The 23,064-nt window shown below is 44.8% G+C and overlaps 4 non-coding genes across 4 annotated transcripts; all 4 read left to right on the top strand.

Annotated features, from left to right (window-relative positions):
* Positions 1-19,589: 19,589 nt before the first annotated feature.
* TRNAY-GUA lies at positions 19,590-19,678 on the top strand. The gene is given in 2 exon segments: positions 19,590-19,626; positions 19,643-19,678. It is a non-coding gene; the product is annotated as a tRNA-Tyr (tRNA).
* A 579-nt stretch (positions 19,679-20,257) lies between these two features.
* TRNAY-GUA lies at positions 20,258-20,346 on the top strand. Its single transcript is given in 2 exon segments — positions 20,258-20,294; positions 20,311-20,346. It is a non-coding gene; the product is annotated as a tRNA-Tyr (tRNA).
* Positions 20,347-20,909: 563 nt separating this feature from the next.
* Positions 20,910-20,998, top strand: TRNAY-GUA. Its single transcript is given in 2 exon segments — positions 20,910-20,946; positions 20,963-20,998. It is a non-coding gene; the product is annotated as a tRNA-Tyr (tRNA).
* A 566-nt stretch (positions 20,999-21,564) lies between these two features.
* Positions 21,565-21,653, top strand: TRNAY-GUA. Its single transcript is given in 2 exon segments — positions 21,565-21,601; positions 21,618-21,653. It is a non-coding gene; the product is annotated as a tRNA-Tyr (tRNA).
* The last annotated feature ends 1,411 nt before the right edge of the window (positions 21,654-23,064 follow it).

Raw genomic sequence — 23,064 nt, 5'->3', positions numbered from 1 at the left:
CTTGATAAGGACAATTACACGGATGAAAATTGAAAGTGAATGAGTAAAATGTACACTCCATGGGTAGCCACTGCAGATAGCGGCTTCTAATTGTTGTCTGAAAAATGGCAAAGAGTCATCACTTTTAGAAGATTTTATTTTTATTGCTTTTCCAATCCAGGAGACGCATTTTTGGCCCGAAAGGAGTAAAATATCAATCAGAAGTATTTTATTCTACTGAGAGCCTGCTGTGTGCGGAGCACTGACCTAAGCTCTTGAGAAGCAGCGTGGCTCAGTGGAAAGAGCTCAGGCTTTGGAGTCAGAGGTCGTGGGTTCAAATCCCGACTCCGCCAATTGTCAGCTGGGTGACTTTGGGCAACTCACTTCACTTCTCGGGCCTCAGTTACTTCAGCTGGAAAATGGGGATAATAATAATAGTAATGATGGCATTTATTAAGCGCTTACTATGTGCAAAGCACTGTTCTAAGCACTGGGGAGGTTACAAGGTGATCAGGTTGTCCCACTGGGGGTTCACATTTAATCCCCATTTTCCAGATGAGGTAACTGAGGCACAAAGAAGTTAAGTGACTTGCCCAAAGTCACACAGCTGACAAGTGGTGGAGTCAGGATTTGAACCCATGACCTCTGACTCCAAAGCCCAGGCTCTTTCCACTGAGCCACGCTGCTTCTCACAGGGATGAAGACTGTGAGCCCCCAGTGGGACAATCTGATCACCTTGTAACCTCCTCAGCGCTTAGAACAGTGCTTTGCACATAGTAAGCGCTTAATACATGCCATCATTATTATTGGGAGAGTACAAGAGGTCTGGGAAGCATGAGAGAGGTCTGGTCTAGTAAGGTAGCAGTATGGCCTAACAATAATAATAATAATAATGATGGCATTTATTAAGCGCTTACTATGTGCAAAGGACTGTTCTAAGCACTGGGGAGGTTTACAAGGTGATCAGGTTGTCCCACAGGAGGCTCACAGTCTTCATCCCCATTTTACAGATGAGGGAACTGAGGCCCAGAGAAGTGAAGTGACTTGCCTAAAGTCACACAGCTGATAATAACAACGTTGGTATTTGTTAAGCGCTTACTATTCATTCACTCATTCATTCAATCATATTTATTGAGCGCTTCCTGTGTGCAGAGCACTGTGCTAAGCACTTGGGAAGTACAAGTTGGCAACATATAGAGACGGTCCCTACCCAACAGTGGGCTCACAGTCTAGAAGGGGGAGATGGACAACAAAACAAAACATGTGGTCAGGTGTCAAGTCGTCCGAATAAATAGAAGTAAAGCTGGAAGCACATCATTGACAAAATAAATAGTAAATATGTATAAGTAAAATAGAGTAATAAATCTGTCCAAACATATATACAGGTGCTGTGGGGAGGGGAAGGAGGAAGGGCAGGGGGGGATGGGGAGAGGAAAAAGGGGGCTCAGTCTGGGAGCCAAGCACTGTTCTAAGCGCTGGAGGGGATACAAGGTAATCAAGGGTGTCCCACGCGGGGCTCACAGTCTTCATCCCCATTTTACAGATGAGGTAACTGAGGCACAGAGAAGTCAAGTGACTTGCCCAAAGTCACACAGCTGATAAGTGGAGGAGCCGGGATTTGAACCCATGATCTCTGACTCCCAACCCTAGGCTCTTTCCACTGAGCCACGCTGCTGCCTAGTGATTAAATCCATTCAGTTGTATTTATTGAGCACTCATTGCTTATAATAATAATAATAATGATAATGATAACATTTGTTTAGCATTTACTATTTGTCGAGCACTTAAACGCTTGGGAAAAAACATAGGCCTGGGAGTTAGAGAACCTATTCTAAGCGCTGGGGAGGTTACAAGATGATCAGGTTGTCCCATGGGGGGCTCACAGTCTTAATCCCCATTTTACAAATGAGGGAACTGAGGCCCAGAGAGGTGAAGTGACTTGCCCCAAATCACACAGCTGACAAGTGGTGGAGCCAGGATTTGAACCCATGACCTCTGACTCCAAAGCCCGGGCTCTTTCCACTGAGCCATGCTGCTTCTCTAATCGCAACTGTGGTATTTGTTAATCTCTTACTATGTGCCAGGCACCATACTGGGGGGAATGCAAGCAAATTGGATTGGACGCAGAACTGGTTCCCAGTCTTAATCTCCATTTTACAGATGAGGTAACTGAGGCCCAGAGAAGTTAAGTGACTTGCCCAAGTCACACCAGCAGAGAAGTGGTGGAGCTGGGATTATTCATTCAATCGTATTTATTGGGCGCTTACTGTGTGCAGAGCACTGTACTAAGCGCTTGGGAAGTACAAGTTGGCAACATATAGAGATGGTCCCTACCCAACAGCGGGCTTACAGTCTAGAACCTGGGTCCTTTCAAATTCCAGGCCTGTGCTCTATCCAGTAAGCAATACTGGCTCCTTTTGACCCGGGGAAATAGCCCTTCTCCCAGAAACACTATCCAACTTGGTTATTAGTCATCATCATCATCGATCGTATTTATTGAGCGCTTACTGTGTGCAGAGCACTGTACTAAGCACTTAGGAAGTACAAGTTGGCAACATATAGAGACAGTCCCTACCCAACAGTGGGCTCACAGTCTAAAAGGGGGAGACAGAGAACAAAACCAAGCATACTAACAAAATATATAATAATAATTATTATTATTATTAATATTATTATTATTGTAAGTACCAGTCAAGATGGTTCCTCCTCCCCTCCTCATCGCCCCGACTCCCAACCTCTGCTCTACCCCCTTCCCCACCCCACAAGACTAGCGTATATAGGTACATATTTATTATTCTATTTTACTAATGATGTGTATATATGTTTAATTCTATTCAGCGCTTAGAACAGTGCTTTGCACATAGTAAGAGCTTAATAAATGCCATTATTATTCATTTATATTGATGCTATTGATGCCTGTCTACATGTTTTGCTTTGTTTTGGTGTCTGCCTCCCCCATTCTAGACTGTGAGCCCGTTTTGGGGTAGGGATTGTCCCTATCTGTTGCCGAATTGTACTTTCCAAGCACTTAGTACAGTGCTCTGCACACAGTAAGCGCTCAGTAAATACAACTGAATGGATAAAATGCATGAATGGCAGAACAGGTGAGAAGTAGGAGTTAGTGAAGTTGGCCAGAGAGTCGATTAATCAAACAATGGTGTTTACTGATGATTTGTGTGGGGTACTGTACTAAGCATTTGGGAGAGTACAATAGAATAGTTTCCCTGCCCACAGGAAGCAAACTGTTCAGAAGTGGAGATGTTGGGGATAAGGAATAGTGATAATAATATAAGTAATTGGGGTATTAAGTGCTATGTGCTAAGAATTATGTTCAGAGTTGGGATAGATGCAAAATAATCAGGTTGGAAACAGTCCCCTCCCTGTATAAGTAATAATAATAATAATAATAATAACAATAATAATAATCATGTTATTTAAGCACTTACTACGTGCAAAGCACTGTTCTAAGCGCTGGGGAGGTGACAAGGTGATCAGGTTGTCCCTCAGGGGGCTCACAGCCTTCATCCCCATTTGATAGATGAGGGAACTAAGGCCCCGCGAAGTGAAGTAGGAAGGAGAACAGATATCGAATCCTCATTTTCCAGATTCACTTGAATCGTTCCTGGTGCTTAGAGGAGTGCGTGATCAATAGTCAGTACTTGACAAATAAAAAATAACTGGAAGCAAAAAAAAATACTCTCAACTGTTAGAACCTTTCACCAGACATCCTGAAGCTGGCATTTCCATTCCATTCTCTCCCCCTCCTCCCCCTCCCCACAGCACCTGTATATATGTATATATGTTTGTATGGATTTATTACTCTATTTTATTTGTACATATTTATTCTATTTATTTTATTTTGTTACTATGTTTTGTTCTGTTGTCTAGACTGTGAGCCCACTGTTGGGTAGGGACCGTCCCTATATGTTGCTGACTTGTACTTCCCAAGCTCTTAGTACAGTGCTCTGCACACAGTAAGTGCTCAACAAATATAATTGAATGGACGAATACTGAGGCCAAGGAAAAGAATTCTCGGTATTCCTTTCTTATTTTTTTCTTTTAAAGGATCAAAACCCACCAAAGGCATGGTCTGTGGGGCCCTTTCTGGATCCCCAGCAACTATTTTTCCCCTCTTACACCTCTTCCTCCCACCCCCACCAATACACAGACCCCGACACACATATCTATTTATTTTATTTTGTTAGTATGTTTGGTTTTGTTCTCTGTCTTCCCCTTTTAGACTGTGAGCCCACTGTTGGGTAGGGACTGTCTCTATATGTTGCCAATTTGTACTTCCCAAGCGCTTAGTACAGTGCTCTGCACATAGTAAGCTCTCAATAAATACGATTGATGGTGATGATGATGATATCCACCACGCAGTGTTGTCACACCACCCAGTAAGATAACAAGGAACCTGTAGGCTTGGCATCTTCTGGTTGGGCTCTCCTCTCAATCAATCAATCAATCGTATTTATTGAGCGCTTACTGTGTGCAGAGCACTGTACTAAGCGCTTGGGCAGTACAAGTTGGCAACATATAGAGATGGTCCCTACCCAACAGTGGGTTCACAGTCTAAAACGGGGAGACAGAGAACAAAACCAAACATATTAACAAAATAAAATAAATAGAATAGATATGTACAAGTGAAATAAATAAATAAATAGAGTAATAAATATGTACAGACATATATACATAAATACAGGTGCTGTTGGGAAGGGAAGGAGGTAAGATGTGGGGATGGAGAGGGGGACGAGGGGGAGAGGAAGGAAGGGGCTCAGTCTGGGAAGGCCTCCTGGAGGAGGTGAGCTCTCAGCAGGACCTTGAAGGGAGGAAGGGCCCTTTAAAGGCAGCTCTGAGACTCTTGACCAAGGATCCTTATCAATCAGTGATATTTATTGAGCACTTACTGTGTGCAGAGTACTGTACTAAGCATTTGCGAGAGCACTTCTTTTGTTATGATAACAGTAGTGGCATTTAGGACACAGTCCTTCTGGACCGTGAGCCCACTGTTGGGTAGGGACCGTCTCTATATGTTGCGAACTTGTACTTCCCAAGCCCTTAGTACAGTGCTCTGTACACAGTAAGCGCTCAATAAATACGCTGAATGAGTAAATGAAAGATAGGTTAGCTCCGTGTGGGCAAGGAACTTGCTTTCCAGCTCTGTTGCACTGAATCAATCAATCGTCTTTATTAATAATAATAATGATGGCATTTGTTAAGCGCTTACTATGTGCAAAGCACTGTTGTAAGCGCTGGAGGGGATACAAGACGATCAGGTTGTCCCACGTGGGGCTCACGGTCAATCCCCATTTTACAGATGAGGTAACTGAGGCTCAGAGAAGTTAAGCGACTTGCCCAAGGTCACACAGCACACAGTAAGCGCTCAATAAATACGACTGAATGAACGAATGAATGAATTTAAGTGCTTCCTGTAAGCACCCTCTAGACTGTAAGCTTGTGGGCAGGGAATGTGTCTGTTATATTGTTATAGTGTACTCTCCCACGCTCTCAGTACAGTGCTTTGCGCACAATAAATGCTCAATAAATGTGATTGACTGACACTGTACTAAGCACTGGGGTAGGGAGGACACAATCAGTTTCTTCTGTAGGACACATCGTATTGTGTTTCTTCTGTTGTATCGTCTAGACTGTAAGCTCATTGTTGGCAGGAAGTGTGTCTACCTGCTGTGCTGTGAGCCCACTGTTGGGTAGGGACTGTCTCTATATGTTGCCAACTTGTACTTCTCAAGCGCTTAGTACAGTGCTCTGCACACAGTAAGTGCTCAATAAATAAGATTGATTGATTGATTGATTATATTGTACTCTTCCAAGCACTAGGTACAGTGCTTTGCATACAGTAAGCACTCAATAAAGAGAAGCAGCGTGGCTCAGTGGAAAGAGCACGGGCTTTGGAGTCAGAGGTAGTGGGTTCGAATCCTGCTCCGCCACATGTCTGCTATGTGACCTTGGGCAAGTCACTTAACTTCTCTGAGCCTCAGTTACCTCATCTGTAAAACGGGGATTGACTGTGTGCCCCACGTGGGACAACATGATCATCTTGTATCCCCTCCAACGCTTAGAACAGTGCTTTGCACATAGTAAGCGCTTAACAAATGCCATCATTATTATTATTAATGAAGACGATTGATTTATTCAGTGCAACGGAGTTGGAAGGCAAGTTCCTTGCCCACAAGGAGCTAACCTGTCTTTCATTCATTCAATCATATTTATTGAGCGCTTACTGTGTGCAGAGCACTGTACTAAGCGCTTGGGAAGTACACGTTGGCAACATATATGTTGCCAATTTGTACTTCCCAAGCGCTTAGTACAGTGCTCTGCACATAGTAAGCGCTCAATAAATACAATCGATGATGATGATGATACAGGGACAGTCCCTACCCAACAACGGGCTCACAGTCTAGAGGGGGGAGACAGGCAACAAAACAAACATGTAGACAGGTGTCAAAATCGTCAAAACAAATGGAATTAAAGCTATATACACATCATTAACAAAATAAATAGAGTAGTAAATATGTACAGGTAAAATAGAGTAATAAATCTGTACATATATATATAGTAATAAATCTGTACATATATATATGTACAGATTTATTACTCTATTTTACCTGTACATATTTACTATTCTATTTATTTTGTTAACGATGTGTATATAGCTTTAATATACATATTTATATATATACAAGTGCTGTGGGGAGGGGAAGGAGGTATCTTATGCTTCCCCTTGTCCTTGTATTTGCACATTGGGAGACCAGCTTAAAATCAATCAGTGGTTCATTCATTCATTCAATCGTATTTATTGAGCGCTTACTGTGTGCAGAGCACTGTGCTAAGCGCTTGGGAAGTACAAGTTGGCAACATATAGAGACGGTCCCTACCCGACGGCGGGCTCACAGTCTCAAAGGGGGGCTCACAGTCTAGAAGTGGTTGCTTGCTGTGTGCAGAGCATTCATTCATTCATTCAATCGTACTTATTGAGCGCTTCCTGTGTGCAGAGTACTGTACCAAGTGCTTGAATAATTGAAATTTGCTAAGCGTTGACCATGTGTCAGGCACTAACTAAGTGCTGGGGTAAATAGGTGATGGGTTGGACCCAATCCCTGGCCCACAGGGGACTCACAGTCTAAATAGAAAGGAGACCTGGCTTTAAATCTGCATTTTATAGACAGTGTGGCTTACTGGATAGATCTCTGGCCTGAGAGTCAGAAAGCCCTGGGTTCCAGTGCCAGCTTGGCCACTTGTCTGCAGAGGCTGTGCAGTCAATCAATCAATCAATCAATCGTATTTATTGAGCGCTTACTGTGTGCAGAGCACTGTACTAAGCGCTTGGGAAGTACAAGTTGGCAACATATAGAGACGGTCCCTACCCAACAGTGGGCTCACAGTCTAAAAGGGGGAGACAGAGAACAAAACCAAACATACTAACAAAATAAAATAAATAGAATAGATATGTACAAGTAAAATAAATAGAGTAATAAATATGTACAAACATATATACAGGTGCTGTGGGGAAGGGAAGGAGGTAAGATGAGGGGGATGGAGAGGGGGACAAGGGGGAGAGAGGGGGGAGAGGAAGGAAGGGGCTCAGTCTGGGAAGTCAGTCAGTCAGGAACTAACTGCTGGAGTGGTGAGGGGTTTGAATACTGTCTCTTCCAAATTTGATCTCCTTATTTACCGTTCTTAAATGTTGGTTGTATTTTTAACAGCATCTGTTGTTTGTAACTTATTTTTGCTTATCTGCTCTCCCCCTCTTAGATTCCTAGCCCCGTGTGGATGGAATTTTGTTGCCGAATTGTACTTTCCAAGCGCTTAGTCCAGTGCTCTGCACACAGTAAGCGCTCAATAAATACAATTGAATGAATGAATGAATGTAAGTGACTTGTGAGTGGGTTAAGTGGTACAGCTGGAATCAGGACCAACATCTTCTAACTCCCAAGCCTGTGCTCTTTCCATTAGGCCACACTGCTTCTCAGGCTTCCTCCTGACTGTAAACTCGTTCTCTAGACTGTAAACCTGTTGTAAGCAGGGAATGTGTCTTTATTGCTGTATTGCGCATAGTACAGTGCTCTGCACTAAATAAACTAGACGCTCCATAAGTATGAATGAATGAATGCTTCCTGAACTCTCTCTGCCTCAAATCAGGCTGGGTCAGGGGCACAGGGTGAGAAGAAGGAGGGTTTTTTGGTCATTTGGCTATAGTGACTTGGAACAAGTTTAGAGATTGTGAGTACATGAGAGGCCATCTCAATGTATTTTTTTTTAAATGGTACTTGTTAAGCACTTAGCACACTAAGTGACTTGTGAGTGGGTAAGTGGCAGAGCTGGAATAATAATAATAATAATAATGGCATTTATTAAGCGCTTACTATGGGCAAAGCACTGTTCTAAGCACTGGGGAGGTTACAAGGCTATAGTGACTTGGAACAAGTCCTTAACTTCCATCTTCAACCGCTCACTCTCCACTGGTTCCTTCCCCTCTGCCTTCAAACATGCCCATGTCTCTCCCATCCTAAAAAAACCCTCTCTTGACCCCACCTCACCTTCTAGTTATCGTCCCATATCCCTCCTACCATTCCTTTCCAAACTCCTTGAACGAGTTGTCTACACGCGCTGCCTAGAATTCCTCAACAACAACTCTCTCCTTGATCCCTTCCAGTCTGGCTTCCATCCCCTTCATTCCACGGAAACTGCCCTCTCAAAGGTCACCAATGACCTCCTGCTTGCCAAATCCAACGGCTCATATTCTGTCCTAATCCTCCTCGACCTCTCAGCTGCCTTTGACACTGTGGCCCACCCCCTTCTCCTCAACACGCTATCTGACCTTGGCTTCACAGACTCCGTCCTCTCCTGGTTCTCCTCTTATCTCTCCGGTCGTTCTTTCTCAGTCTCTTTTGCAGGCTCCTCCTCCCCCTCCCATCCTCTTACGGTGGGGGTTCCCCAAGGTTCAGTGCTTGGTCCCCTTCTGTTCTCAATATACACTCACTCCCTTGGTGACCTCATTCGCTCCCACGGCTTCACCTATCATCTCTACGCTGATGACACCCAAATCTACCTCTCTGCCCCTGCTCTCTCTCTCTCCCTCCCTTCAGGCAGGCTCAGGTCTCCTCCTGCCTTTGGGACATCTCCATCTTGATGTCTGCTTGCCACCTAAAACTCAATATGCCCTTGACTGAACTCCTTATCTTCCCTCCCAAACCTTGTCCTCTCCCTGACTTTCCCATCTCGGTTGACGGCACTACCATCCTTCCCGTCTCACAAGCCCGCAACCTTGGTGTTATCCTCGACTCCGCTCTCTCATTCACCCCTCACATCCAAGCTGTCACCAAAACCTGCCGGTCTCAGCTCCGCAGCATTGCCAAGATCTGCCCTTTCCTCTCCAACCCAACCGCTACCCTGCTCATTCAAGCTCTCATCCTATCCCGTCTGGACTACTGCATCAGCCTTCTTTCTGATCTACCACCCTCGTGTCTCTCTCCACTTCAATCCATACTTCATGCTGCTGCCCGGATCGTCTTTGTCCAGAAACGCTCTGGGCATATTACTCCCCTCCTCAAAAATCTCCAGTGGCTACCAATCAATCTGCGCATCAGGCAGAAACTCCTCACCCTGGGCTTCAAGGCTGTCCATCACCTCACCCCCTCCTACCTCACCTCCCTTCTCTCCTTCTACTGCCCAGCCCGCAACCTCCACTCCTCCACCGCTAATCTCCTCACCGTACCTCGTTCTCGCCTGTCCCGCCGTCGACCCCCAGCCCACATCATCCCCCGGGCCTGGAATGCCCTCCCTCTGCCCCTCCACCAAGCTAGCTCTCTTCCTCCCTTCAAGGCCCTGCTGAGAGCTCACCTCCTCCAGGAGGCCTTCCCAGACTGAGCCCCTTCCTTCCTCTCCCCCTCGTCCCCCTCTCCATCCCCCCATCTTACCTCCTTCCCTTCCCCACAGCACCTGTATATATGTATATATGGTTGTACATATTTATTACTCTATTTATTTATTTATTTATTTATTTTACTTGTACATTTCTATCCTACTTATTTTATTTTGTTGGTATGTTTGGTTCTGTTCTCTGTCTCCCCCTTTTAGACTGTGAGCCCACTGTTGGGTAGGGACTGTCTCTATGTGTTGCCAATTTGTACTTCCCAAGCGCTTAGTACAGTGCTCTGCACATAGTAAGCGCTCAATAAATGCGATTGATTGATTGATTGATTGAGTACATGAGAGGCCATCTCAATGTACTTTATTTAAATGGTACTTGTTAAGCACTTAGCATACTAAGTGACTTGTGAGTGGGTAAGTGGCAGAGCTAGAATCAGGACCAATATCTCCTAACTCCCAAGCCTGTGCCCTTTCCATTAGGCCACACTGCTTCTCAGGCTTCCTCCTGACTGTAAACTCGTTCTCTAGACTGTAAGCTTCTTGTAAGCAGGGAATGTGCCTGTTTATCGCTGTATTACACTTAGTACAGTACTCTGCACTAAATAAACTAGACGCTCCATAAGTATGAATGAATGAATGCTTCCTGAACTCTCTCTGCCTCAAATCAGGCTGGGTCAGGGGCACAGAGTGAGAAGAAGGAGGGTTTTTTGGGTCAGTTGGCTATAGTGACTTGGAACAAGTTTAGAGATTGTGAGTACATGAGAGGCCATCTCAATGTATTTTTCTAAAATGGTACTTGTTAGGCACTTAGTATGTACCATTCATTCATTCATTCAGTCATATTTATTGAGCGCTGTCTGCAGAGCACTGTACTAAGCGCTTGGAAAGTATAAGTTGGCAACATATAGTCCCTACCCAACAACGAGCTCACATTCTAGAAGGGGGAGACAAACAATGAAACAAAACAAGTAGACAGGTGTCAATACCATCAGAATAAATAGAATTATAGCTATATACACATCATTAATAAAATAAATAGAATAGTAAATATGTACAAGTAAAATAGAGCAATACATCTGGACAAACATATATACAGGTGCCATGGGTAGGGGACGGAGGAAGGGCTGGGGGGATGGGGAGGAGAGAAGGAAAAAGGGGGCTCAGTGTGGGAAGGCCTCCTGGAGGAGGTGAGCTCTCAGTAGGGCTTTGAAGGGAGGAAGAGAGTGAGCTTGGCAGATGGGCAGAGGGAGGGCATTTCAGGCCAGAGGAAGGACGTGGGCTGGGAGTCGATGGTGGGACAGGCGAGAACGAGGCACAGTGAGGAGATAGATTAGCGGCAGAGGAGCGGAGGGTGCGGCCTGGGCTGGAGAAGGAGAGAAGGGAGGTGAGGTAGGAGGGGGAGAGGGGATGGAAAGCCTTGAATCCGAGAGTGAGGAGTTTTTGCTTGATGCGCAGATTGATTGGTAGCCACTGGAGATTTTTGAGGAGGGGAGTAACATGCCCAGAGCGTTTCTGGACAAAGACAATCCAGGCAGCAGCGTGAAGTATGGATTAAAGTGGGGAGAGACACGAGGATGGGAGATCAGAGAGAAGGCTGATGCAGTAATCCAGTCAGGATAAGATGAGAGATTGAACAAGCAACTTAGTGGTATGGATGGAGAGGAAAGGGCGGATCTTGGCGATGTTGCGGAGGTGAGACAGGCAGGTTTTGGTGACAGCACTGTACCAGGCACTGTACTAAGCACTGAGGTAGATCCAAGATGATCAGGTTGGACAGTCTTGTAAGTCAATGATGTGAAACATCTTAGGTGGCTTTTTCAACCATACTGTTCTATTAGTGCTTAAGTAGTACTATAAATTTGGGGATACGAAAATATAAAATGGACTCCATTACAGGCTCTGTAATTAATAAAGCTCATTACGCCTTCTTGGATACATTCAAAAGGTTAGCCTGGCAGTCTTTGCTGAGGGATCCTGCTTACCACAATTACGGGTTCTTAGTCCTACGGTATCTGCAATGAGAGGGCTCCAGCCCCAAATTCTGCCCAATTATCTGTTTGGTCTAATTTAATAATAATAATAATAATAATAATAATAATGGCATTTGTTAAGCGCTTACTATGTGCCAAGCACTGTTCTAAGCGCTGGGGGGATACAAGGTAATCAGGTTGTCCCACATGGGGCTCGAAGTCAATCCGCATTTTCCAGATGAGGGAACTGAGGCACAGAGAAGTTAAGTGACTTGCCCAAAGTCACACAGCTGACAAGTGGTGGAGCCAGGATTAATAATAATAATAATAAGAAGAAGAATAAAAATGATGATGATGGCATTTATTAAGCACTTACTATGTGCAAAGCACTGTTCTAAGCGCTGGGCGGATACAAGGTAATCAGGTTGTCCCACATGGGGCTCAAAGTCAATCCGCATTTACCAGATGAGGGAACTAAGGCACAGAGAAGTTAAGTGACTTGCCCAAAGTCACACAGCTGACAAGTGACAAGAGCAGCATGGCCTAGTGGAAAGAGCCCGGGCTTTGGAGTCAGAGGTCATGGGTTCGAATCCCGGCTTCACCACATGTCTGCTGTGTGACCTTGGGCAAGTCACTTTGCTTCTCAGAGCTTCAGTTCCCTCAACTGTAAAATGGGAATGAAGACTGTGAGCCCCACGTGGGACAACCTGATCACTTTGTATCCCCCCCAGCGCTTAGAACAGTGCTTTGCACATAGTAAGCGCTTAACAAATGCCATTATTATTATTATTATTAAGTGGCAGAGCCAGGATTAATAATAATAATAATAATAATGATGGCATTTATTAAGCAGTAGGTGCAAAGCATTGTTCTAAGAGTTGGGGAGGTTACAAGGTAATTGCCCCATGGGGGGCTCACAGTTTTAATCCCCATTTTACAGATGAGGGAACTGAGGCCGAGAGAAGTTAAGCGACTTGCCAAAGCCACACAGCTCCCCCTTCTAGACTGTGAGCCCACTGTTGGGTAGGGACCGTCTCTATATGTTGCCAACTTGTACTTCCCAAGTGCTTAGTACAGTGCTCTGCACACAGTAAGCGCTCAATAAATACGATTGAATGAATGAAATGAATGAATGGCAGTAGGCAGTTGGCGGAGCTGGGATTTGAACCCATGACCTCTGACTCCAAGTCCGGGCTCTTTCCTCTGTCTGGTGAATAATGGTTCTGGTTTCAAACAGTGCTCCACTTGCAGTGAGAGCTTCACATCACCGATTGATTGAAATGAATGTGGTAAATGCCATTTGATGAAATGATTCCTCCTTTTTTTATGGCATTTATTAAGCGCTTACTATGTGCAAAGCACTGTTCTAAGCGCTGGGGAGGTTACAAGGTGAGATCTAAGGTCTCCTCCTGAGACCTTATAGCCGTTGGAGACCTGTGAGAAGGAGGACCCTGAGGTTCTCCTGGCTGGGGAAAATAGTCCTTTTCCTTCATTCTAAGTGCTTAGTACAGAAAAGCAGCGTGGCTCAGTGGAAAGACCACAGGCTTTGGAGTCAGAGGTCATGGGTTCAAATCCCGACTCTGCCAATTGTCAGCTGTGTGACTGTGCCTCAGTTCCCTCATCTGGAAAATGGGGTTTAAGACTGTGAGCCCCCCGTGGAACAACCTGATCAATCAATCAATCAATCAATCGTATTTATTGAGCGCTTACTGTGTGCAGAGCACTGTACTAAGCGCTTGGGAAGTACAAGTTGGCAACATATAGAGACAGTCCCTACCCAACAGCGGGCTCACAGTCTAGAAAGGGGAGACAGAGAACAAAACCAAACATACTAACAAAATAAAATAAATAGAATAGATATGTATAAGTAAAATAAATACATAAATAGAGTAATAAATATGTACAAACATATATACAGATATACAGGTGCTGTGGGGAAGGGAAGGAGGTAAGAGGGGGGGATGGAGAGGGGGACGAGGGGGAGAGGAAGGAAGGGGATCAGTCTGGGAAGGCCTCCTGATCACCTGATCACCTTGTAACCTCCCCAGCACTTAGAACAGTGCTTTGCACATAGTAAGCACTTATTAAATGCCATCATTATTATTATTACAGTGCTCTGCACATAGTAAGCATCATGGGTTCAAATCCCGACTCTGCCAATTGTCAGCTGTGTGACTTTGGGCAAGTCACTTCTCTGTGCCTCAGTTCCCTCATCTGGAAAATGGGGTTTAAGACTGTGAGCTCCCCGTGGGACAACCTGATCACCTTGTAACCTCCCCAGCGCTTAGAACAGTGCTTTGCACGTAGTAAGCACTTATTAAATGCCATCATTGTTATTATTACAGTGTTCTGCACATAGTAAGCATCATGGGTTCAAATCCCGACTCTGCCAATTGCCAGCTGTATGACTTGGGGCAAGTCATTTAACTTCTGAGTGCCTCAGTTATCTCATCTGTAAAATGGGGTCTAAGACTGTGAGCCCGCCGTGGGACAACCTGAGCACCTTGTAACCTCCCCAGCGCTTAGAACAGTGCTTTGCATGTAGTAAGCACTTATTAAATGCCATCATTATTATTATTACAGTGCTCTGCACATAGTAAGCATCATGGGTTCAAATCCTGACTCCTCCAATTGTCAGCTGTGTGACTTTGGGCAAGTCATTTAACTTCTGAGTGCCTCAGTTACCTCATCTGTAAAATGGGGTCTAAGACTGTGAGCCCCCCGTGGGACAACCTGAGCACCTTGTAAACTCCACTGCTCTTAGAACAGTGCCTTGCACATAGTAAGCACTTATTAAATGCCATCATTATTATTATTACAGTGCTCTGCACATAGTAAGCACTCAAATACCACTGATGGTAATTTTAGACTGTGAGCCCACTGTAGGGTAGGGACTGCCTCTATATGTTGCCAACTTGTACTTCCCAAGCGCTTAGTACAGTGCTCTGCACACAGTAAGTGCTCAATAAATACAATTGATTGATTGATTTGATTGAGTGATGGATTTCACTCCTCTCTACCACGTGTCCAGGCTCGTAGCTCAGCGGAAAGACCCCGGGCTTGGGAGTCAGAGGTCATGGGTTCTACTCCCTGCTACGTCTCTTGTCAGCTGTGTGACCTTGGGCAAGTCACTTGCTTCTCTGTGCCTCAGTTCCCTCATCTTTAAAACGAGGATTAGGACTGTAAGCCCCAAGGGGGACAACCTGATCACCTTGTATCCTCCCCAGCGCTCAGAACGGTGCTTCGCCCATAATAAGCGCTTAACCAATGCCATCATTATTATTATCATCAAACCCTGTGAGCCAGCGTCTGCAGCCAGAAAATCGTTTCCCCAAATGCTTTTTGGGTTCAAAAAATACACCTGTCATGCTATTAGTAGAAGAGAGGGAAAAATAAATGTAAGGTTGACAGCATCAACAAAAACAAAGGATAAGAAATAAGGCCAGAGGTGAAAAAAGTAGCTGTGTCAAGGTGAGTATAATATGTACTAGGAAGTAGATTTCAATCAATCAATCGTATTTATTGAGTGCTTACTGTGTGCAGAGCACTGGACTAAGCGCTTGGGAAGTCCAAGTTGGCAACATATAGGGACAGTCCCTACCCAACAGTGGGCTCACAGTCTAAAAGGGGGAGACAGAGAACAAAACCAAACATAGTAACAAAATAAAATAAATAGAATAGATAGGTACAAGTAAAAGAAATAGAGTAATAAATATGTACAAACATATATACAGAACTTGTTTGAGAAGCTTATAAGAGCAATGATGAGTCTACCTACCTGCTATTTATTGCAGTGCCTGTCTTCCCCTGGCTAGATTGGAAACTCCTGGAGGACAGGGATTGAGTTTTCTAACGTGACTGGATTCTCCCAAGATATCTGCACAGTGCTCTGCACACAGTAAGTGTTCACTAAATACTACTGCTGAGTGAAAATAAATGGGTTAAGGACTGGTAAGCGGTACCGATAAAACGTGTCGGTACAGTACAGGGTTATGGATTATTTGGGATGCTAAGACTTTTTTGAATAACGACTTCCCAATTTTTATGCTTAGATTGTTCTGCAATGTACTCAGAGTGATGCTATTTTGTGTGTTAGTTTTGACTTTTTTTCCCCTGGGAGAATAACAGACATTCCAGTCTCCACTTCTAGACTGTGAGCCCACTGTTGGGTAGGGACCGTCTCTATATGTTGCCAACTTGTCCTTCCCAAGCGCTTAGTACAGTGCTCCGCACACAGTAAGCGCTCAATCAAGACGACTGAATGAATGAATGATGTTTTTTAAATGCCTAGGCAAGAAGGTAGGAATAAAAGTCTATTTTATCCCTGCCAACAAAGCTTTATTTTAGCACAATATGATAGGACTTCAAGCAACTTCAACTACAGTGTTTCAGTCGATTGGGCTTCTTTTTGCAAATGTTTGACATGGTATGATACAATTTATATCTTTCATCAATCACTAATAATAATAATGGTACTTTGTGAAGCGCTTACTATGTGCCAAGCACTGTTCTAAGTGCTGAGGTAGATACAAGACAATCAGGTTGTCCCACGTGGGGCTCACAATTTCAATCCCCATTTTACAGATGAGGTAACTGAGGCACAGAGAAACTAAGTGACTTGGCCAAATTCATTCATTCATTCAATCATATTTATTGAGCGCTTACTGTGTGCGGAGCACTGTACTAAGCGCTTAGGAAGTACAAGTTGGCAACATATAGAGACGGTCCCTACCCAACAACGGGATCACAGTCTAGAAGGGGGAGACAGACAACAAAACAAAACATGTGGACAGATGTCAGGTCATCAGGATAAATAGAAATAAAGCTAGATGCACATCATTAACAAAATAAATAGAATAGTAAATATGTACAGGTTCACACAGCTGATAATAATAATAATGATGGCATTTATTAAGCGGTTACTATGTGCAAAGCACTGTTCTAAGCGCTGGGGAGGTTACAAGGTGATCAGGTTGTCCCACGGGGGGCTCACAGTCTTCATCCCCATTTTACAGATGAGGGAACTGAGGCCCAGAGAAGTGACTTGCCCAAAGTCACACAGCTGACAAGTGGCAGAGCCGGATTAGAACCCACGACCTCTGACTCCCAAGCCCGGGCTCTTTCCACTAAGCCATGCTGCTTATCAGGTATGAATTCTGCGATTTAACCCTGTTTTATTGATTTCTATTCCCTCACACTTAAAAGACAATGTAGAGCTGCCCCTCAAAGTTACTACTAATAACTGTGATGTCCATTAAGCGATTGCTACAGGTACCACAGCGTGGTTCAGTGGCAAGAGCCCGGGCTTTGGAGTCAGTGGTTGTGGGTTCAAATCCTGGGCTCTGCCAATTGTCAGCTGGGTGACCTTGGGCAAGTCACTTAACTTCTCTGGGCCTCAGTTACCTCATCTGTAAAATGGGGGTTAACTGTGAGCCCCCCGTGGGACAACCTGATCACCTTGTATCCAATCAATCAATCAATCGTATCTATTGAGTGCTTACTGTGTGCAGAGCACTGTACTAAGCGCTTGGGAAGTACAAGTTGGCAACATTAAGAGACGGTCCCTACCCAACAGTGGGCTCACAGTCTAGAAGGGACTAGCGCTTAATCCCCCAGCGCTTAGAACAGTGCTTTACATATAGTAAGCACTTAATAAACGTCATTATTATTATTATTATTATTATTATTATTATTATTATTATTATTATTACTAAGCTCTGAGGCAGATATAAAATAATCAGGTCCCCTCATGGGGCTCACAGTCTAAGTAGCCGGGCGAACAGGTGTTGAATCCCTGTTTTCCAGATGAGGAACAGAGAAAGAGAGACGTTAAGTGACTCTCCCAAAGTCACATAGCAGGCAGGTAGAACCCAGGCCCTCTGACTGTCCCGCCCATGCTCTTTCCACTAATCAATCAATCAATCGTATTTATTGAGCGCTTACTGTGTGCAGAGCACTGTACTAAGCGCTTGGGAAGTACAAGTTGGCAACATAAAGAGACGGTCCCTACCCAACAGTGGGCTCACAGTCTAGAAGGGACTAGCGCTTAGTCCCCCAGTGCTTAGAACAGTGCTTTGCGCATAGTAAGCGCTTAATAAATGCCATTATTATTATTATTATTACTAAGCTCTGGGGCAGATACAAAATAATCAGGTCCCGACACGGGGCTCACAGTCTAAGTAGCAGGGCGAACAGGTCTTGAATTCCTGTTTTCCACATGAGGAACAGAGAAAGAGAGACGTTAAGTGACTCTCCCAAAGTCACACAGCAGGCAGGTAGAACCCAGGCCCTCTGACTGTCCTGCCCATGCTCTTTCCACTAATCAATCAATCAATCAATCATATTTATTGAGCGCTGTGTGCAGAGCATTGTACTAAGCGCTTGGGAAGTACAAGTTGGCAACATAGAGAGACAGTCCCTACCCAACAGTGGGCTCACAGTCTAGAAGGGGGAGACAGAGAACAAAACCAAACATATTAACAAAATAAAATAAATAGAATAGATATGTACAAGTAAAATAGAGTAATAAATAATAAAATAATGATGATGGCATTTATGAAGCGCTTACTATGTGCAAAGCACTGTTCTAAGCACTGAAGAGGTTACAGGTAATCAGGTTGTCCCACAGGGGGCTCACAGTCTTAATCCCCATTTTACAGATGAGGTAACAGGCACAGAGAAGTTAAGTGACTTGCCCAAAGTCACACAGCTGACAATTGGGTGAGCCGGGATTTGAACCCATAACCTCTGACTCCAAAGCCCGTGCTCTTTCCACTGAGCCACGCTGCTTCTCTGTACAAACATATCATCAATCGTATTTATTGAGCGCTTACTGTGTGCAGAGCACTGTACTAAGCGCTTGGGAAGTACAAATTGGCAACATATAGAGACAGTCCCTACCCAACAGTGGGCTCACAGTCTAAAAGGGGGAGACAGAGAACCAAACCAAACATACTAACAAAATAAAATAAATAATATAAATACAATATATACATATATACAGGTGCTGTGGGGAAGGGAAGGAGGTAAGGCGGGTGGGGGGGGTGGTCTCGACTGCGGGAGGGAGAGTCAGAGGCAAACTTCTCTGCGCCTCAGTTACCTCATCTGTAAAATGGGGATTAAGACTGGTAGCTCCTCGTGGGACAACCTGATCACCTTGTAACCTCCCCAGCGCTTAGAACAGTGCTTTGCACATAGTGAGCGCTTAAATACCATCTGAGCCCACTGTTGGGTAGGGACTGTCTCTATATGTTGTCAGTTTGTACTTCCCAAGTGCTTAGTACAGTGCTCTGCACATAGTAAGCGCTCAATAAATACGATTGATGATGATGATGATGATGATTATACCCGTTCCACTCCCAGCTTGGGCAGTGGCTTGAGGGTGGAAGGGAATCCGCTACAAGACGAAACTCACCTGTGCTGGGCTGCAACAGAATGGGAGAGAGTCGAAGGGGGTGACTCAATTTACCGCACGGAAGGAGGCAATAGTAAACCACTTCTGGATTTTTACCAAGAAAACTCTGTGGATCCACTACCAGAATGACTGCAGATGGAAAAGCGGGGCGTTCGGGGAGAGACGTGTCCGTGGCGTCGCTATGGGTCGGAGACGACTCGACGGCGTAAGACAAGAAAATCAGTCTTTCGGTCAGTTGCACCATGTCCAGAGCGCCAAGGCCATGGAGCACTTGATCTCTGCACACAGTAAGCGCTCAATAAATACGATTGATTGATTGATTTAGGGTTATGGAGCCTTCGATAGCTCAGCTGGTAGAGCGGAGGACTGTAGTGGTTGTTTCGCAGTCATCCTTAGGTCGCTGGTTCGGTTCCGGCTTGAAGGACTTCCAGATTATTTTTCTCCCCCCTCCATCCCCTCTCCATCCGCCCCGCTTTACCTCCTTCCCTTCCCCACAGCACCTGTATATATGTATATATGTTTGTACGTATTTATTACTCTATTTTACTTGTACATATCTATTCTATTTATTTTATTTTGATTAATATAATAATAATAATGGCATTTATTAAGCGCTTACTATGTACAAAGCACTGTTCTAACCGCTGGGGAGGTTACAAGGTGATCAGGTTGTCCTACATGGGGCTCACAGTCTTAATCCCTATTTTACAGATGAGGTAACTGAGGCCCAGAGAAGTTAAGTGACTTGCCCAAAGTCACACAGCTGACAATCAGTGGAGCTGAGATTCAAACCCATGCCCTTCGACTCCAAAGCCCGTGCTCTTTCCACCGAGCCACATTTGGTTTTGTTGTCTGTCTCCCCCTTCTAGACTGGGAGCCCACTGTTGGGTAGGGACCATCTCTATATGTTGCCAACTTGTACTTCCCAAGCGCTTAGTACAGTGCTCTGCACACAGTAAGCGCTCAATAAATACGATTGATTGATTGATTTAGGGTTATGGAGACTTCGATAGCTCAGCTGGTAGAGCGGAGGACTGTAGTGGTTGTTTCGCAGTCATCCTTAGGTCGCTGGTTCGATTCCGGCTTGAAGGACTTGCAGATTATTTTTTTTCCCCATCCTCCCCCTCGCTTTACCTCCTTCCCTTCCCCACAGCACCTGTATATATGTATATATGTTTGTACATATTTATTACTCTATTTTACTTGTACATATCTATTCTATTTATTTTAGTTTAATATAATAATAATAATGGCATTTATTAAGCGCTTGCTATGTGCAAAGCACTGTTCTAAGCGCTGGGGAGGTTACAAGGTGATCAGGTTGTCCCACACGGGGCTCACAGTCTTAATCCCTATTTTACAGATGAGGTAACTGAGGCCCAGAGAAGTTAAGTGACTTGCCCAAAGTCACACAGCTGCCAATTGGTGGAGCTGAGATTCAAACCCATGCCCTTCGACTCCAAAGCCCGTGCTCTTTCCACCGAGCCACATCTGGTTTTGTTGTCTGTCCCCCCCTTCTAGACTGGGAGCCCACTGTTGGGTAGGGACCGTCTCTATATGTTGCCAACTTGTACTTCCCAAGCGCTTAGTACAGTGCTCTGCACACAGTAAGCGCTCAATAAATACGATTGATTGATTGATTTAGGGTTATGGAGCCTTCGATAGCTCAGCTGGTAGAGCGGAGGACTGTAGTGGTTGTTTCGCAGCCATCCTTAGGTCGCTGGTTCGGTTCCGGCTTGAAGGACTTCCAGATTATTTTTTTTCCCCCCTCCTCCCCCTCGCTTTACCTCCTTCCCTTCCCCACAGCACCTATATATATGTTTGTACGTATTTATTACTCTATTTTACTTGTACATATCTATTCTATTTATTTTATTTTGATTAATACAATAATAATAATGATAATGGCATTTATTAAGCGCTTACTATGTGCAAAGCACTGTTCTAAGCGCTGGGGAGGTTACAAGGTGATCAGGTTGTCCCACATGGGGCTCATAGTCTTAATCCCTATTTTACAGATGAGGTAACTGAGGCCCAGAGAAGTTAAGTGACTTGCCCAAAGTCACACAGCTGCCAATTGGTGGAGCTGAGATTCGAACCTATGCCCTTCGACTCCAAAGCCCGTGCTCTTTCCACCGAGCCACATCTGGTTTTGTTGTCTGTCCCCCCCTTCTAGACTGGGAGCCCACTGTTGGGTAGGGACCGTCTCTATATGTTGCCAACTTGTACTTCCCAAGCGCTTAGTACAGTGCTCTGCACACAGTAAGCGCTCAATAAATACGATTGATTGATTGATTTAGGGTTATGGAGCCTTCGATAGCTCAGCTGGTAGAGCGGAGGACTGTAGTGGTTGTTTCGCAGCCATCCTTAGGTCGCTGGTTCGGTTCCGGCTTGAAGGACTTCCAGATAATTTTTTTTCCCCCTCCTCCCCCTCGCTTTACCTCCTTCCCTTCCCCACAGCACCTGTATATATGTTTGTATGTATTTATTACTGTATTTTACTTGTACATATCTATTCTATTTATTTTATTTTGATTAATATAATAATAATAATGATAATGGCATTTATTAAGTGCTTACTATGTGCAAAGCACTGTTCTAAGCGCTGGGGAGGTTACAAGGTGATCAGGTTGTCCCACATGGGGCTCACAGTCTTAATCTCTATTTTACAGGTGAGGTAACTGAGGCCCAGAGAAGTTAAGTGACTTGCCCAAAGTCACACAGCTGACAATCGGTGGAGCTGAGATTCAAACCCATGACCTCTGACTCCAAAGCCCGTGCTCTTTCCACCGAGCCACATTTGGTTTTGTTCTCTGTCCCCCCCTTCTAGACTGGGAGCCCACTGTTGGGTAGGGACCGTCTCTATATGTTGCCAACTTGTACTTCCCAAGCGCGTAGTACAGTGCTCTGTACACAGTAAGCGCTCAATACAATTGATCTAGGTACCTTTGGTCAAGCTAGATTTTCTTTTCAACTAAATAACAATTTTACCGGTGGTATCGCACCCTATTAAGGACTAAAGTAGGTTCTTATATTGTGAGTCCCTAGAGGGACGGGGGCTACGTCTTATTCCCATTTGAGTTTTCTGTCCCAGCATTTCGTGCAGAGCTTTGCACCCGGTAAGAACTATAACTCCGAAAAGGGTTTAGTACAGTGCTCTGCACACAGTAAGCGCTCAATAAATACGATTGATGATGAAAAGGGTTGCACGCCGCCCGTGTCGCACAGGGGGCTCACCATCAAAGTAGGAGGGAGAACAGGGACTGGAACCCCATTTTGCAGATGAGGAAATTGATGCTCAGAGCCATGAGGTGCTTAGAGAAGCAGCGTGGCTCGGTGGAAAAGAGTGCGGGCTTTGGAGTCAGAGGTCACTCATTCAATTATATTTATTGAGCGCTTACTCTGTGCAGAGCACTGTCCTAAGCGCTTTGACGGACTAAAGTCATGGGTTCAAATCCTGGTTCCGCCACTGTGTGACTTTGGGCAAGTCACTTCACTTCTCTGGGCCTGTTACCTCATCTTTAAAATGGGGATGAAGCCTGTGAGCCCCCCGTGGGGCAACCTGATCACCTTGCAACCTCCCCAGCGCTTAGAACAGTGCTTTGCACATAGTAAGCGCTTAATAAATATTATTATTATTATTATGAGGTGACTCAACCAAGGTCACAGAGTAGACAAGTGGCAGAGCTGGGGTCAAAACCCAAGTCCTCTGACTCTTTCCCCTAGGCCATGCAACTGTAAAATGACGCCTTTACCTCCCATATTCCTTCCGTGAGGTGACAGAAAAATTTATTAAAAGTTTCACAGCGT

This window comes from Tachyglossus aculeatus, chromosome 2 (genome assembly GCF_015852505.1).
Source record: "Tachyglossus aculeatus isolate mTacAcu1 chromosome 2, mTacAcu1.pri, whole genome shotgun sequence".
Classification (NCBI taxonomy): Eukaryota; Metazoa; Chordata; class Mammalia; order Monotremata; family Tachyglossidae; genus Tachyglossus; species Tachyglossus aculeatus.
The sequence above is the reverse complement of the archived record's forward strand: the minus strand, read 5'-3'. Positions and strand labels throughout refer to the sequence as shown.